The 17,533-nt window shown below is 52.3% G+C and overlaps 1 long non-coding RNA gene across 1 annotated transcript in view; it reads left to right on the forward strand.

Annotated features, from left to right (window-relative positions):
- Nucleotides 1–17,533, forward strand: part of LOC107000310 (uncharacterized) — a 44,391-nt gene that overhangs the window by 476 nt on the left and 26,382 nt on the right. Inside the window, exon 2 of the long non-coding RNA XR_001447365.3 lies at nt 27–15,205. This is a non-coding gene — a long non-coding RNA (uncharacterized LOC107000310). The remainder of the gene's footprint in view (nt 1–26; nt 15,206–17,533) is intronic.

Here is a 17,533-nt window from a genome sequence, read left to right on the forward strand (position 1 = left end):
AAAACCAGCTCTGCTTGCTCTCCGAGGGTTTCCGCCGCCGTGTCAGAACAGGCTTGATAGATGCCCCGAGGTTCCCTCTGACAGCCGCAGCAGCAGGGCTCAAACCGGCGGGGCCATGTACTGCTCCAAGGACAAGCTCTGCTGAGGCCGACATGAAAAGCCAGTACGCGGGTCGCCTAGAGCCGCTCTAGCTCCAAGCCGCAGCACCGCTCGTGAACATACAGAGGGAGAGAGAAGGCACAAAGAAATACAAAAATATTTTCCAAATAAAAAGAAATGTCGAAACAAGAAAGCTGTGTTCTTCGGCCTTGGCCCCGGGTCCCCCTCACCCTGTCGCATTTCCCAGCACCATGATGCTTTGAAGACTGACACCGAGACCCACCGTGGCGCGGCAGCCACTCAGACCGGCCACATCACGCTCCCCTGTTTGCAGAGAGAATGAGAGAGTCAGAAGTAATACTTGTTTTTGCAGAACCACACTTGTAGCAAAAATAAGTTGCCCTTGGCCAGCAGGAGACTGAGTTTTGTGACGGGTTGTCCTCCCAGTGTCTCTTCCTGTTGGGAACAGAAGTGTCCAGTAAACCCACCCGCACTCCACGTGTCCTGTGGCCGCCTCCAGTGATGAGTCTGTAAGGCCAGAGAAGAAAAGCTGTGACCGTGCAAATGCGCACTTTAGGGTGTTGGCTGATGCGGAATCAGGAAGCCTGGAAGAGCTCTCGCATGAGGAATTGCAGAACTTCTTATGGGCATGAATTTGCACTTCCAGATGTGAAGGTTGCAGGCACCAGGCATTGCAGAGGAAGTGGGCAAACTCACCTTATAGAGAACTTAATTGGGGTTTGTAATTCGTATACACTTCTTACCCAGCAGAAACAGCTTACTGAACACCCCACGGGTGGCTGGATAATGTGCTAGCGACTGAAACCATCTCTGCAACTTAAGCTTCTCTGGTGCACAGCGCCCCACATGCTTCTCCAGAATCCCTTTTGGAGGGGCCAAGCAAGTCCAATATAGATATGTTTACACTGAAACCACCAGTTTTGTTTCTTAAATCGTTTGTAAACAGCAGTATTATCCTGGGACTTATTTCCTACAAAACTGTAAGATAAGGATAAAATCCCATCCACCTGAATTGCTGAGAAACCTAAGTGGTGGGGTGACCAACCGGAGCCCTGTGGAGTGGCGGACTCTGGGGAGTCAGTGAGACTCAGGGGGATCGGCGAGATTCTCGCAGCAGTGTGAGGCATCCTCCTCATAGAAATGTGTTTCCAGATTTTGCTGTATCCCCTGACCTGGCCTACAAGGACAGACCAGCCCTGGGGGCCACGTCCCCTCCCTGTCTAATCTGCCGTTCGCCCACCTTGGCTGTCCATGCACCCGTAGCTGTGACCATGGGCAGTGCTGCCAGCTTGGACTTCACCCCATTGGAGCGGGCAGGATGTCACACTGAGCTGATGTGAGATTGTTCATGTTGCTGCAGATCTTCGTGCTATTTGGGCTTCTGACAGCACAGAGGAGGATTCTTAAGTGAGAGAGAAATTGGCTTCATGTAGGAGCAAGGGGTAAAGTGTTTTACTTTACTAAGAAGATTTTACTGAAACACCAGTTCCTAAACGGCTCTTGCTTCGGCCACAGCTGCTGGGATGCCCTTGGGCCTCACCTGTCTTGTCTGCATGTCTTCTTGTTGCTGTCGGGGCAGTGGTGTCCCCGGAAACAGTCCAAGGCTCTGGGGTGGGGGATTTAAATTTTTTGGCTTCCCTCAGACCTCAGACCATGTGGGGTTTTTTGCTTGCTTGCTTGCTTGCTTGCTTTCTTGTTCATGGGCATTTGATTAAAAGTTTGTGTTTAAAGAGCTGAGCTTCACATCAGTTTTACTTATCAGTTTGAAAGACATTGAGATCTAAACACGGCTCTGCCCAAGACCTCTGCCAAGCAACCCCGTCTGTCTGTCTGTCTGTCTGAAGGGACAGGAAGGTGGAGAAACTGCAGGTACTGACCTGTCTTTAAGCCACTGAGGGCAGCCGTCCAGCGTCCTCAGGACCCCATGGCTCCAGCTGCTGACAGATGGGAAACGTCTGGCCTCCATCACCGGGGTCGGCCCCGACAGGGATCTGTAATGGGGGCAGGGGTGGAGGTGGATGAGAAAGTAGGAAGTGGATGTTGGGCAGCGAGGTGCGAATTGACGGCAGAGCCCAGCCCGACAGCACCTTTGATTGATGAAAGGACATTGTTAACAAGCCTTCAAAGTTTCTCATTAATGTTTTTTTTTTCGTTGAAAAAAAAGCCACCAGAAAAAAATTCCACATGGACAGTAATTAAGATCGATCCCGTACAGTATGGTATCAATGTTGAGAGCCTTTAGGAAAACATTATCCACCCTCCTGTTAAAGACTTCTATTCGAGCTGCCATTTTCCGGGCTGTTGAGAGTCCCTGGCAGTGTGGGGACGTGGGCAGTGAGGCACGTTCCGCAGATGTGATGTGGTCAGCCTCACAGATAATGTTTCTCCTGTGGCCTGAGGATGCAGAGCAGAGCCCGAGCTTTGGTTGTCATGGACTCTGATGCAGTGCGGGGAGGAAGGGTGGAGAAGGATCTCATGGATCTGCTGCCATGGAGAAGCTGGAGTTCTCTCAGCTCTGAGTGAGTCCCAAGGAGTGCGTCTGAGCGGAGTGCACCTGGTGCCCATGGTTCTCAGCAGAGATGCTCAAGCCCTGGGGCAGGGGGGCCGTCTCTTCTTGTTTCTGCCCGGGGGCTGAGCCAGCCCCCCCATTATACACACAGCACCACACACGTGTACACCCAATAGTTCTTTCCAAGTCTTGAGTTACACGGCACTGCTGTTTGAACCCCGAATACCAGCGGAACACGTGCTTCCAGGTTGATTTGTTGACTCACATTAAGAAAATCCAGCTGGAGAAAGTATCAGGGTCCTAACGTTAAACAACACGTGATATTGTGCAAAAAGGATTGCTTTTGTGTGTTGGGATTGCCATGGCTACAAGGAGAAGTGGATGTGAGACTTGGCCGGTGACGAGGAAGCATGTGTGGAGCATGGAATCAGGTCCGCAGAAAGCAGGCAGTCCTCAAAGGCGGCAGAATTGGCCCTGGGTCCCCTGCCCAAAGGCCACCCCGCCCTGGGCCTTAGTGGGAAAGCTCAGTCCTCTAGGCTGGCCTCTGAGAGGGCTTCGGTTCTAGGTGGGGACCATCACCTTCCTGTCACTGCCTGCTTTCTAACCAGACAAGGAGGGTGTCTGTACCTGGCGCTAACCCTGGGTTTGGGGGACCGCCCTGCAGTCCCCATTGGACAGAGAAGGCTTCGTTTCTCAGCAACCCCAGGCTTTAATTCACTCCCACGATGTGTTTCTTTTGGGGGTAAAACAGTCCCCATGGAGAGTTAAATTTTAGGAAGCCGTGAGACCCTTCCAGATGAAAGGCATCGTGTAAGTGTGTGATACTGAGCAAAAGCCCCAGTGCTCCCAGGTGTGGCAACAAGACGCCTGCACTCACCGGGCACCATCCAGCCGGGGCGGGCGCTCCCCGGGACTGGCAGGTTCTCCAGGTGTGGCAACAAGACGCCTGCACTCACCGGGCACCATCCAGCCAGGGCGGGTGCTCCCCGGGACTGGCAGGTTCTCCAGGTGCCTCCTTCCTCTTGCGGCTTTGCTCACTGTTGATTTTCAGGAAGGGGAATTTTAAATGTCCCCCCTAATCCTGAAGAGAGTGAGCAGCATCTTCAGGAGAAGGCCTCACTGTCATTACCACACTGGCCATAAACCAGAGACCCTGCTGGAGAAACCTTCGGCGGGCCTTGGAGGCCTCGCACATCCCAGTTACAGGCAGCACAGCTGTCCCCTCCCGAGAAGATTCCTCTGCAATGGGAAAGCGTTTGTGAAATGAGGCAGGGTTTACATAATTGGTGTGAGCCTGAGCACACCCAGCACAACTGTGTCCTCTGCATTCACCTGCTTGGGTGTCGACGCTGCTTGCAGGTGTTTTTGGGGAAGGTGCAGGCCTGGCTTCCATATGGCACATGGTGGCTTTTCTAAGACTGGTTACATATCCCCCAATGAGCAGTGGCCCTGGCCCCTTTTTCCTGTAGATTCCCAACACTGCTGGTAGACGCGTGAGGTTCCTTCCGTCCCTCCAAGATGTGGCCTGCTGGGGCAGGTCCTGCCAAGTCTTCATCTGCATTATTGCTCAGCATGGTGTAGCCTGATGTGGGAGGTGCCCAGGAGGGGAAGGCATCCTGCCTTTCTCTGAAAGTCACCCCAGTGACCAAGAGGTAACTTGAAATCATGGGCACAAACACTTATAAATCATCATCACAGCCAAGCCGGCCCCCAGCCGCCTCCCAAGGGGTCTTCTGCTGGCACCACCACCGCCTAGAAGGAGAGGCGGGTTGCCGAGTGGGCTGCTTTGGCCTGGCTCCACTAGGGATAGGAGATACTTGCGAGGTCGGGAGCTGCGGCTGACCCTGGAACTGGGAGGGGAGCTGTTTTGCAGTTGTCAAACCCAGTATCTGCCATGTGAAGCTCCCCGCCCCCCACTTTGCAATTCAAACCTCATCTGGGCAGGCATCCCTGAAATGCACCTTTCCCAGAAGTCTTGCTATTTCCAGAACTTAAGTATTCTCATTCAGGGAGCCTTCTCCTAAGCCACCACTCTGGAGTGCTTTCTTGGGAAAAAGCCTTTCGTGGACTCTGCATGGTGGCCCTGGGGACTGGCACTCACCTCCCCTGAGCCACTCACTGGAGACAGCAGAGTAGCCTGACCGAGGGCTCCTCCCACCTGACCAGACGGGCCATCTACCAGCGCACCCAAGGCTGGACTCCGGTCTTCAGGGAGCCTCGGGTCCAGGTGAGTACATGGAAGAGAATCCCTGAGCCAGACCTGGGACATTCTAGAACATTCTGGAGCCAGCTCTCCTGCAAGAGCTGTGGGCTGGGAGTTGGCACCACCAATTCCATAGAGAAGTTGGTCTGGTGGTAGCTGTGGCGCTCTGGAGCTCCCAAGGGGCTGCACACCAGTGCACAGACTGCTCTCTCTTTGCTGACGTGTGAAGCAGACCCTTGGGACAGAAGGACTCTGTGCTCCCCCACCCCCCAGGCCGGGATCTCATCAGAAGGCCCCACTCCAGGGTGTCGCTGTCAGCTTCCTGGGTCCCAGCAGGCTTTGATCCTTCCCCTACAGCCACAGAGGGTGGGCCTTTCTCACCCACAGGAGCCTTGGCGGCCAGTGTTCCCACCATGTGAGGTCCCCCAGGGCACTAACTCCCCCGCCCTTTGGCTGCTGTTCTCTAGCTGTGCAGGAATGGAGAGCAGCCCTGCTCCACACCAGCAGTGGCCAGAGGCTTTCTAGCCACCCGAGCAGGAAGCCCACAGCCCTGTCTTGACTCTAGGTTAGCCGAACATAAGACCACTGTGGAACACTGGCTGCCTCCACCTCCCCCTCCCCCCAGGCGGCCACACCCAGCACATGATCTGCAGAGGCCACAGTGAGCTGAACTGGGGGAGCAGAGGCCTGAGGAACTGTGGAGAGAAGCCCCTTTCCCAAAGAACCTGCACAGTGAGCATGCTCCCGGGGCCCCCAGAAGGCAACTGGAGGAGACAGCCGGGCTCTGGCCACCCCAGATCTGCAGCGGTCACTGCCTTCACCCTGACGTGGAAGCGCAGCTCACAGTGAGAGCTCACGGAGCAGGGAACAGGCAGCAGCCATGGAACCCCAGTCCCTGGGCTCCCGTGTGCACTGAGAGCCTGGCAGGGTGGGTGATGGGAGAAAGTACCCAGGGGTGATAGGGGAGGGGTAGGAGGCCTCAGGCCAGCTGTGATGTTCCGGCCAGGGCACTGGGCCCAGTCCTGGGCTTTGCAGGCTTCCGGATACCCTGTGTGGCTGGATTTTAGGCCAGGACTATGACCTGTGGTAGCAGGTCCAGAGTATCTGAGGACATCCAATCCCAGAATCTTCCTGATCCAGGGATATCAGGCCTGAGTGACCATGCCCAGAAGCCAGAGGGAATCCTGGTGTCTGTAGCCCTGCCTGTGTGTCAGGCGCTTTCCCAAGGCACACTTGGGCCTCCCAGGAATGCCCTTCAGCTGCAGGGACAGCATGCACAGGGTAAATCCAGAACGTTCAGGCAGGTAAAAAGAAGGGCCATGGCCATGTCAGCTGCTGGTGCTCACAGACATCCCTCTAATAAACTGTGACAACGAGGATGGCAGATGAGTTGTAGGATGTTGTGGTTCAGGCCTGGGAGAGGTCGAGGCTGGTGGCCCCACAGATGGGCTGGTTCTTCTCATCACCTTTTAATGATTGCATCTGTGGGGTGAGCATGTTCCTCTCGACCTTCTGCTGTGTCCCCCTCTGGACCAGAGCCGGAAGTGGGCTGGGCCTCCTCCCGTTAGGCCTCCTGCCGGGACCCGCCTTGCTTCTAAGATGGAGAGACATCCTCCCCTGACTCAGGAGAGCCACGTTCTGCCACTAGGAGGGAGGCCGCTGCATGGAGCCAGGTCCTGCCACTCAGAGTGGGGTGGTAAATGTGGGCCTCCCTGAGCCAACCTGCCAGGGAGGTCCTTGGTGTTCATGTCTGCGAAATGGCAATGGGGGAGCTTGCCTCAAAAGCGTGCTGGAAGTAGCAAGAGACTTCAAAGATCTTTGAAAACTTTACATGGCACAAAAAAATACAGTGATCACAAAAAACTCTCCAAGGCACATGCAAAGAAGTATGGCCAAGGATATCACCAAAGTTGTATTATGCAAAGAAATGGGATCAACCCAGTGACCCAGCAATGAGGGACTGGATACATCAGCTGGAAACATTCAGTAGAATGGGTGTGACCTCAGCCTATTTGTCTTCTCACAGAAAGAGGCCCATCCCTACGGAGTGGTAAGGGAGAAGAGTTGATGCAAGACGATACATAAGGCATGTGCCCAGGTGCGATGCCCAGAAACAGGCCAGAGCTTATCACCCGTCTCTGGGTGAGGGGATTACAAGCAGTTTCCCTTCTTTATACCTAGCTGTGCAGGTGTGCATACAAACACACACACACACACATATACTGTACACATTACCTGAGGAGGGAAGAACAAAGGAAGGAAGGAAGGAATCTCAGGTTTTTTTAATGCAGCCTATAACATATGTGAAGGTTTCTAAAATTTGCTTTTCATTTCCATTTTTATTTTAGGTTCAGGGGAGGCATGTGCAGGTTTATTACAAGGGTGTATGGCATGATGCCGAAGTTTGGGCTTCTATCGATCCTGTCACCCAGATAGTGAACGTCTGTATCCAATAAGAAGTTTTTCAGCCCTTACCTCCTCTTCCCTCCCTTTGGAGTCCCCAAAGTTCCCATCTTTATGTCTGTGTGTACCCAAGACTTAGCTCCCACTTATAAGTGGGAACATGTAGTATTTGGATTTCTGTTCTTGCATTAATTTGCTTAGGATCATGGACTTCAGCTGCCTCCATGTTGCTGCAAAGGACGTGGTTTTGTTCTTTTTTATGGCTGCATAGTATTCCATGGTGTATACATACCAAATTTTCTTTATCCAGTCCACTGTTGATGGACACCTAGGTTTAGTCCATGTCTTTCCTATTGTGAATAGTGCCGCAGTGAGCATAGGGGTGCATGTGTCTTTTCAGTTCAACACTATTTTCCTTTGAGTAGATACCCAGTGACAGGATTGCTGCGTTGAATGGTAGTTCTGTTTTAAGTTCCCTGAGAAATCTCCAAACTGCTTCCCACAGGGGCTGAAACAATTTGCGAGGAATCTCTATTTTTAAAAAAGAAAGCTCAAGTGAGAGGAAGCAGCAGACCCCCTCCACACAGCACAGACCCCAGGACCCACATGAGGAACACAGTTCTCTATTTGAAGAGACCACTTCCCAAGGAGGTTTAGAAGAAGAAATACCTGTTAGTGTTCATTGACTTTCTCAGGAAGACCCTGGGGTCTGAGGAGAAGTGGTCTTTGAAGTAGTCGGTTCATAAGTTATTGACCGAGGGTCTAGGGGTGGAGGAAGCTGTGCCTGGCCAGCTCCGTGGCTGTGTTCTCCGGGGAAGAGTTATCATTTTGTTAAGACGTTACTCTAAAGGATGCTTTTAAGGCAATGTCCGGAATGTAGACAGAAACTAACATCTGCCCCCAGAGAGTGAGCACCACCCAGGGTTGCAAAAGCGCTCTCATCTCAGGTGACACAAGAGCCTCTGTTCGTCTTATGACTTTTATGATTTAAAATGACCTGAGGTAGGCATGCATGACAGCAGATTCATGGGGGCTGCAGAAACCCCTTGAGAAGAGAGGTGTGTTGTCTCTGCACCTCCTGTATACAGGTTGTGTCGGGGGTTTCCTAACCTGGGGGGCGGAGGAGGTGGCCTTTAGTCTGAGTGTGTTCAGTGCATGCACATTACAACTTCATCACGTCTCTCCTTCCAGCAGCCCAGCTCAGGGGCCGTGCAGGAAGCCATGGAGGCATGGCCTTTCCCTCTAGCACCAGTGCCCTCCCATGGTCCAGGCTGCCCAGGGATGTGCAGAACTGGACGCCAGTGCCTGGACCCTGAGGGGCAGCTGTGGGGGCCCAGTGGACACGTGGAGGTTTTGCACCTGCCTGGAGAAAACACCCAGGGAATGGGGGAAGGAGAGTCGGTTTTTAAATTTCATTTTGGCAGATTCTGCCTCGTTGCTGCCATTGTTACGAGTCTTGTTTCTGTTGAGAAAGTGGCGGAAGGATTTAGAAGGACAGAGAGTGAGTTTGGTAGGGAATTCAGAGATCACCAGCCAGCCTCATTTGCTCTTCTTTCTGAAAGCAGCACTGGGCGAGTGTTGCTCTAAAGCCCTTGGCCACGAGGGCCAGTCCCAGCCCTGTGAGAGCTGCCTGAGGTCCACACTTTCCCAGCCCCTTCTTAGTTTGTCTTCTGGGTGACAGACACGCCGGGGCCAGATGCCGGGCACCCTGACAGCCCCTGATTTGTGCTGGTTTCCTTTCCTGGGCCCCCACTGGAGCCTGTCCTAACTCAAGGCCTCCTCGTGGAGCTTCCTGGAGCTGGGAACACAGGAGCAGGAGGATCTTCAAGGCCAGGGAGATGGAAGTGCACACAGCAGAGACGCCGTCTCACACTTGCAGAGGACAAGGTCAGCGGGTCTCAGAAGCCCCGGAAGAAATGGGGAAAGCCCAGACCGCAGGGCAGCGCGGCCACCATGCCGGCTTCTAGAGTCGGCTCGATGAGGTCAGGAGGTGTTTCTCCTGTCATCCCTCAATGCTTTTTGTGAAAATGAAGCTTTCAGCCATGGAAGACGTGAAGCCCGTGGACACGCAGCCCTCATCTGCTTCTGCAACAGTGGCCTGCCACGCTGCTGCCGTCTTCCAGTGGACATGCAGGCCTAGCAGGAGCCTTTTGACACAGCACATCTGCTGCCTCTGCCCTGCCTGCACACTGGGAATGCCAGCACCCATGTCCCTGGCTGGTGGTCCTCACGGTGCCCAGCAGCCCACAAGCAGCAGTGGGTGGTGGGGGAACGTAGACGGCCAATTTTCAGCCACTTAAAGGGAAAATCAACTCAAAAAATCAACAAAAAATTTTGTTGCAACACACTATACATAATTTCATGAGAAAATCAAGTTACGCATAATACAAAGCGATTCGGAGTCCCCTGATAACACTGAGAAGACCTGAGCGTTGCATCCTCCAGCAGCTGCTAAATCCCTTCCTACCTCCTTAAAAAGGGAGAACATCAAAACACTCTCCTTATGCACCTGACTTCAGAACGCCACGACGGTCGCCACGCTGCGTTTGCCTAGGACCCAGCCAGTGCGGGCTGCTCGGAAGCCCAGTTCCTTCCTAGCGCAGGGCTGCACACTGCCTGCCGCCCTCCGGTGTGGGCGTGAGTGCCTGTGTGTGGTTTACCTCGAGGACTCTATGCTTTGACCACGATACTGCGTGACCCAGTTCCCGAACATACGAACCAACGTCTGGGCCTCAGTGTGACTTAACACCAAGGGCCCAAGATGGCACTGGGGGCATCGGCACTGAATTCGAGCGTGTGGTTGAAAAAGCCGAGCGTGGGTTCTGCTCAGCTCCTGGAGGGAGGCGGCCGGCTCCTGCACGGTCTCCAGGCCGGGAGGACTCCAGCCAAGCTGAAAACACTCATTTATTTGAAGCTGCTGCTGCTTTGAGACACAGAATGACACATCTAAATATTACAGCTCCAAGAGGTATGTAGCTGCCTGTACTTTTCCGAGCAAATATCTGACTGCCGTGCTAGGAAGCAATGTGACAGGTATTCTGTAGTTTCAAGCAAATTGGTTTCAGATGTAGATGAACAGATTTTCAAAAGGAAAGGATGGAAGTTTGTCATGTGCTGGGCCTGAGCCTGCCAGGTGCTGCGAGTTCGTTCGTTCCTGGCTAAGGATGGAAGCCGCCATCTCCTCCCCCTCTCTCTTCTCCTCTACCCCTCCCTCCTCCAGGAAGGCTCCCCAGAAACTCCATTCCCTGAGCAGGTCCCCCGGCTTGCCTCCGCCGGCATGGACTTCCATCATGCAGGTTCTGACCTCCAGGCTGCAGTGGAGCCGTCGTGGCCTTCAGGTTTCAGTGCTCAGAGAGACAGTGCCACATTTGGGCCATACCTTTGCAGAAGCCCCACAGGTTGGGAACCTTTGGCCCATTGCAGTGGGGAGTGGGGGATGGGGCAGTCATGCTTGGTTCAGGATCAGAGTCCAGCTCATCCACTTTACAGACAGTGTCTTGTGTGAGCTGTATAACCTCTCCATGCCTTGGTTTCTGTCGTGGATTGAATGGGGGCCCTCGCAGAGAGAAATCTACATTAGATCCCTGGAACCCATGAATGTGATCTTATTTGGAAAAAAGGCCTTACCAGATATAATTAAGTTAAGGAGCTCAAGATGAGATCATGCTAGATTATCCTGGTGAGTCCTAAATCCAATGACAATTGCCCTTATAATAGACAGAAAAAGGCCGGATGCAGTGGCTCACGCCTGTAATCCTAATACTTTGGGATGCCAAGGCAGGAGGATTACTTACAGCCGGGAGTTGAAACCAGTCTGGGCAGCTTAGCAAGACCTTGTCTCTTTAAAAAAGAATTTAAAGATTAGCCAGGCAGGTGGCACACACCTGTAGTCTCAACTACTCAGAAGGCTGAAGATGGAGGAGGATCACTGGAGCCCAGGTGGTCAAGGCTGCAGTGAGCTATGATTACACCACTGCACCCCAGCCTGGGCGACAGAGCAAAACCCTGTCTCCAAAAGAAGAGAGAAAAGGAGAAGACACAGAGACCGTAGAGAAAGCCATGCAAAGACAGAGGCCAAGAAGGAAGTGATGGGCAGCCACCAGCTGAGAGACACCTGGAGTCACCAGCAGCTGGAGGAAAGGAGGCTGCTCCCCTCACACCTTTGGAGTCTGGCTCCACCAGCGCCTCGGTTACAAACTTCTGACCCCCAGAACCATAGGAGAAGATGTTTCTGCTGCTTTCATCCACCCGGCTGGTGGAATTTGTTGCGGCAGGCCCAGGAGCTCCTGCAGCCACCTCACCTGCAGAACAGGGACAGCAGCGGCCGCCCTCACGAAGCCATGCCCAGGTCGCGGTGAAGGCGACCTGGCTTCCTGGCACGTGCTGAGTGCTCAGATAGTGGTGGTGGCTTCAGGTCAGATTTTTGCATCAGACAAGTCCAGTTTCCAGTCCGTAATTCCTGGCTGTGGGACCCCCAGGGATGTATTTGCTCTCAAAAGCCACAGCCGCCTCACCGGAGGAAAAGCAGGCAAGTGTCCACCCTGTGGGTTTTCTTCAGCGTTTAATGGAAAGTTCTTTCCATTGCCCGTGCAACGTGCCTGTCATTTTGCATGACGGGTAATGCCCAGACCACTGACTTCAGTACCCTAGGCCGTCCCTGAAGGGAGGGTAATTCATGTGGCCTCTTTTCTGGGTGGAAAGCTGTTGAAAATGGAGGTTCGTGGGATTGTGGTGTACACCTGGCATGAATGTGTATCATCGCAACTGGGTCTTTGACAAACCTGTAAACGGGGTTGCAGCTTAAGGTGGCCACCCTGTGAGACTGTGCCCTATGCCAGGGACACTCAGAAGGGCCTGTCTGACAACAAATGCCACGGGCATTTATGAGCCACATTTTTAAAAGCAGCAACAAATAAAGATTCCCAAAGCCCACGCCCCCCACCGGCTAGGACTGCCTCTGATGTCCACGGCAACATTCACAGCTAAGCTTGGTCACTGGGGACATGTCTTTGCTCAAAAACAGCAAGGTACATTTTTAATACTAATGACATCAAAACGAATCTTAAAGCCACTATAAATAAAGCATTGTAGGGCCAATGCAACAACAGACAGAAGCAAATCAATGAAGCCAACTGGCCCATCCAGAAACAGCCGCGGGTCTGTGGAATCTCAGAATGTCATCATAGGGCATTTCAGTTCAGTGAGGAAAGGAGTCATTTAATACATGGTGTCAGGACAAACTGGCCAAGCTTTTGGAAATAACACAATTCCAGAAACCTTAGGGTTCTAAATTTGTTAAACTGTGTTTTAATTGTTATTGTATCAGCTGAAAATATGAGAAACTTGCATCCGTATCTGTATTTGCAGGAAGCGTCTTGAGAACACAGCAAGAACTCGGAAGCCATAAAGGAGAATGTTGACTTGCCTGACCTCATGAACCTGTTGGAAACAGAAGACAAATGGTACCCTAGGAGAAACCATTGGCAATGTGTAAGACAGAAAGATTGTGTCCACAATATATAAAAAACTTCTGCAAATCAATAAGGAAAAGGCAAACCACCCAGAAGATGGATGAGCAAGGAATATAGACAGGCACTTCGTAAAGGGAAACATAAAAGCAGCAGCTGGAAGCCTCTAGAAAGAGCAGCAGAAGGAGCCAGTGAGCTTGAGAGTGATCATCTGGAGTGACCTCCAAGAGACCTCCCACCTCACGAGTGATCGTAGCATCACAAATTAAAGCAGGAGACAGCATTTTGTTGTGATCTGGGTGAAACATGAAAATGTGTAATTCTTTGTCCACAGTGTAGAGAAGGGGCAGGCATTCACTGTTGGTAGTAATGTTGGCATGTTTTTGGAGGGTAGTGAGGCAGGATTTATTTAAATGGTAAATGCCTATGCCGTTTGACCAAACAATTCCACTTTTAGGAATCTATTCTACAGAGCTATTTCCATAAGTATTTAAGGCTGTAGCTACAAGGATACACGTGGCACCATTGCTTCTAACAGCAACAAATGGGGAACAGCATAAATGTCCCATGGGCATGGGGTTGGCTGGATACATCCCAGTAAATATGTACACACAACACAGAACAATTCTGCTATGAAACGTGGTAGAGTAGACCTCTATTGACTGACATGGGAGGGTAGTCATGACTCACTGCTGAGTGAGAAAGACATATAAGAAAACATCAGGCCGGGCGCCGTGGCTCACACCTGTAATCCCAGCACTTTGGGAGGCTGAGGTGGGCAGATCACAAGGTCAGGAGATCGAGACCATCCTGGCTAACACGGTGAAACTGTGTTAAAATACACAAAAACAGTAGGTGTGGCAGCAGGCACCTGTAGTCCCAGCTGCTGGGGAGGCTGAGGCAGGAGAATGGCATGAACCCGGGAGGTAGAGCTTGCAGTGTGCCGAGATCGCACCACTGCACTCCAGCCTGGGTGACAAGGCAACATTCCGTCTATTAAAAAAAAAAAAAAAATCAGGTACGATCAGTGGTGTTTTATTAAACAAAATGTTTAAATTGTGCTTACAGACATAAAATTGTGGAAAAGAGATCAAATTCTTTGCAGGAAAGCATCTTAGTGGAAGTTGGAGGGTTGGAGAGAGTGGCTTTGGTTGTTTGCCTATGTGTGAGTGAGTTGGGGAGAATGAATTTGGTGTGTGGACCTATGTGTGAGTGAGTCACGGAGAGTCGCTTTGGTGTGTGGGCCTGTGTGTGACTGAGCTGGGAAGAATTGCTTTGATTGTGTGTCTATGTGTGAGTGTGTCTGTGTGTGTGTTGTGTTGCTTTTCAGTGTTATTCAACTCTTATAAAAATGTCTGTATTTATTTTCTAAGAAAGAAATAGTTATCACTTTGAAAATATGATCCATGATTCTGTTTTAAAACTATATATATATATATGTCCATGTTGTAACATTTTTTAAAAAGACCATCTGCAGAGCAAGATGCTATAGTAATTATCCTAGAACGAAGAAATCAATTCTTTTTTGTGTGTGCTTAACTGTATATTGTCAGTTTTTGCAATGGAAATGCATTATGTTTGTAATCATAAAAGAACACACTGGATGAAGAGGGAGGACCCTGATACGTGTACTGAGAAGACAGCATGGGCCCGTGCATCCGACCACGCGATTGGTGTCACGTGCTTGACCAGCTGTTTATCAGCTTTGCCCCTCCACTTGCAGGGTGGCTGAGCGCAGATGCTCCAGGTGAGGTCATGCCCAGCCTGTCATCAGATAGCACATCAGCATAAATGCAGTATCACTTCAGGGCTATGAGATCTCAGAGGGAGGGGAAAGGGTGAACTAGACAATCAAGAGGGGCTTCCTGAAGGAGGTGGCAATCAAACTGTATCAGCTGGAGCTGGGCAGGACGTAGATGGCATCTTGAGTAAAAGAAGCAACTGGACTCTAGGGAAGAGAAGAGGAGGGCCCAGGTGCCACGGCCCCTACAAGACGAGACTAGGGGACTGGAGGACCAGACTGGAAGATGGCCGACCCCTTTGCCATGAGCACATGCAATGTGGGGCCAGTTCTTAGTGACATTTCAGATGGTGGCCAGTCAGAGGACAGCAGGACGTGGTGGTCGTCTACTTGCTGCCACAGAGGACACAGTGGGCCCAGCACCCCAGCCACATGTGATGGAGCCTCCAGGCCTGCCCAGCACCTACTGCCCTGGGACAGGCTCTCTTTCAAGTCAGCTCCTCTGTCCATGAAGCATCTGAGAGGCCCTGTGGTCCTGGCCGAGGAGGCAGGCCATAAGGAGGGCAGGCCCGAGGACCCAGGTGTGGGCACACTCCGTGTGGAGTGGTCTCTGAGTCCAGACCTGCAGTGCCTGTTTCCTGTGCCCTGGGGACCTGGAGAACAGAGGACCGATGGGCACTGCAGCAGGGCGGAGCAGGCCTGAGCCCAGCTCGAGGAAAGCTTGCCTTCTCGTCTGGTGTCCCCGTGTTTTACATAATTAGGTAAGTCACTTAATGTCGCTGTGTCTTGTTAGAGAAGCTACTAATCCTTAGAGCTAACAGAACTAACTAATTAGTGTAGAACACTTGGAAAATATAAGAAATTCAGATGTGGAGTGTAATTTCCCAGTCCTCCCGGCATTGACGCTCGCACAGTGTTGCAGTGTCCCTGGTAGAGCCGCGGACCTGGCTGCATCGAGGAGGGATGGGTCTTGGAGGCGGTGGCATAAGTGAGACACCGTACTGAAGCCTCAGGGCTGCCGGCCACACACCCTGCCCTGCTTTGCCGGCTGAAGGCCACGGGGGGACAACAAGAAGGGAACTAGCCAGGGGCCACCTGCCTTGCTACCCCGGGACCTTGAGGCAGGGGCAGCTGGATCCCAGGGCAGGGGACCGTGGGCTCAGAGCCTGTCGGAGCCACAGGGAGGTGCTGAGATGGCCTGAGGGCTGGATCTTCCCCCTGGGAGGGGCTGGGCTTCCACGAACTGGTGGTGGCTGAGGTCAGGAGAGCCGGATGTGGCCAGCCCCGGGTTTGGCTCTGGGCACTGCCCGTGACTGGCCGTGCCTCAGCAAACCTGCTTTGCCCTCCACCTTCTCTCCCCTGAAATGGAGCTAATGACGCCGCCTCGCAGCTCCTCCAGAAGGTAAAGAAGGGATTGTGGGACACCTGGCACACAGCCTGGTGGATGGCACTCACTGCTGTTTTCCTCTGTGACAGAGAACCACAGAGGTTCCTTCACAGTTGGCGAGCTGCTCAGAAATGATATCCGAGTCCGAGGCTCGGCCTTCACTCGCTCCGAGCTCCAGCGGTGCCTGCAGCCACCTGTAGGGTGTGCCTTTTCCTCTAGTATTATTGGAAATAAGATAGACGATCGAGTGTTCACTTCCTAAGGATGTATGGAGCTGTCGGCAAATCATTAATCTCTCTTTAAACCACGGTGACAATGTTTACATTTAAGATCAAGATGATGATTATCTGAAGAACTCCCCTGGAAGCTCTTCCCACAACTGGAAAAACACAGCAGCCAGTTAACAGAGGCACATCCCGGGCCAAAATAACTGCCTGACAGTCCACGGGGCCAGGAGTCTACAGGGTGTTGGCATGGGGAGGTGCGCCTTCCGGCAGAGGCTAGAGGGCTGCTGTTGGCAGAGTAGATCGAGCCGCCCGGGGCACAGAGTTCAGTCCCAACCTTGCAGGAATGTAGTTCTCACAAACCAGCTGGAGAAAAGCATTTCTGAAAAGAACTGTTTTGAGTTATTTAAAATAAAAAATAAAAAAATTGTGGGCCAGGCACGGTGGCTCATGCCTGTAATGCCAGCACTTTGGGAGGCTGAAACAGATGGATCACCCGAGGTCAGGAGTTTGAGACCAGCCTGGCCAACGTGTTGAAACCCCGTTACTACTAAAAATAAAAATCATTAGCCAGGCATGGTGATATGCGCCTGTGGTCTCAGCTACTCAGAAGGCTGAGGCAGGAGAATAGGTTGAACCTGGGAGACAGAGGTTGCAGTGAGCCGAGATCATGCTACTGCACTCCAGCTCGGGTGACTGAGTGAGACTGTCCCAAAGAAGGAAAAAAAAACAGAATTTGTGCCCAAATGGTGCAGAAAACAACTAAGTCACAACAGAAGTGAAAAGCCAGGTAGTGGGCGTGCTGGGCATGGCCTGGCCAGGCCTTGGTTCCGAGAGAGAACCTCCGTGCTGTCCAGCACTGGGGGAGGCACCCTTTAGGAGCCACTCATTTCAGTCTCTTATGCTCCTCATGCTGCCGCCAAGCCCGAACGATCGACCCAGGACTCTCGAGGGTGTCCCTTCTGCAGGCTGAACACCTCAGCGTGATCTGCTCAGGCCGCTTTCCTCGTGTCGGCCTCTACATCTGGCACTGGCATCTTTAGCAAGTGTTTTAGGAAACAAGTAACATCATCAACAAAAGCCAACACGTCTGCTCTTTATCGAGCACCTCCACATATATTGACACCCCTGACGCCCACAACATCCTGTCAGATACTGTATCTCCGCGATACTGTATCTCTGCTGCCCCAGAATCACCTCACTTTTCACCAGGAAGTCTAGACTAGGGCCTGAAGCCATCACCCCAACATCTGTGCTGATCCCACTAGGTAATGACGACCCTTCCTTATTCTAGAGTCAAGCCTGGATCCCCTACAAATACCCACGCACACTTAGAGCTCACTCTGGTTAAATGTTCCAAGAAGGACGTTGGATGATCACTTGGTATCATCCCATGGAGGTGAGGATATGCCCGCCCTCTGAGCAGCCATTCCTCTCCCGAGCACATTCCCCTAGAGAAGCTCTGCACGTGTGCACAG

Source organism: Macaca mulatta, chromosome 9 (genome assembly GCF_049350105.2).
Source record: "Macaca mulatta isolate MMU2019108-1 chromosome 9, T2T-MMU8v2.0, whole genome shotgun sequence".
NCBI lineage: Eukaryota > Metazoa > Chordata > Mammalia > Primates > Cercopithecidae > Macaca > Macaca mulatta.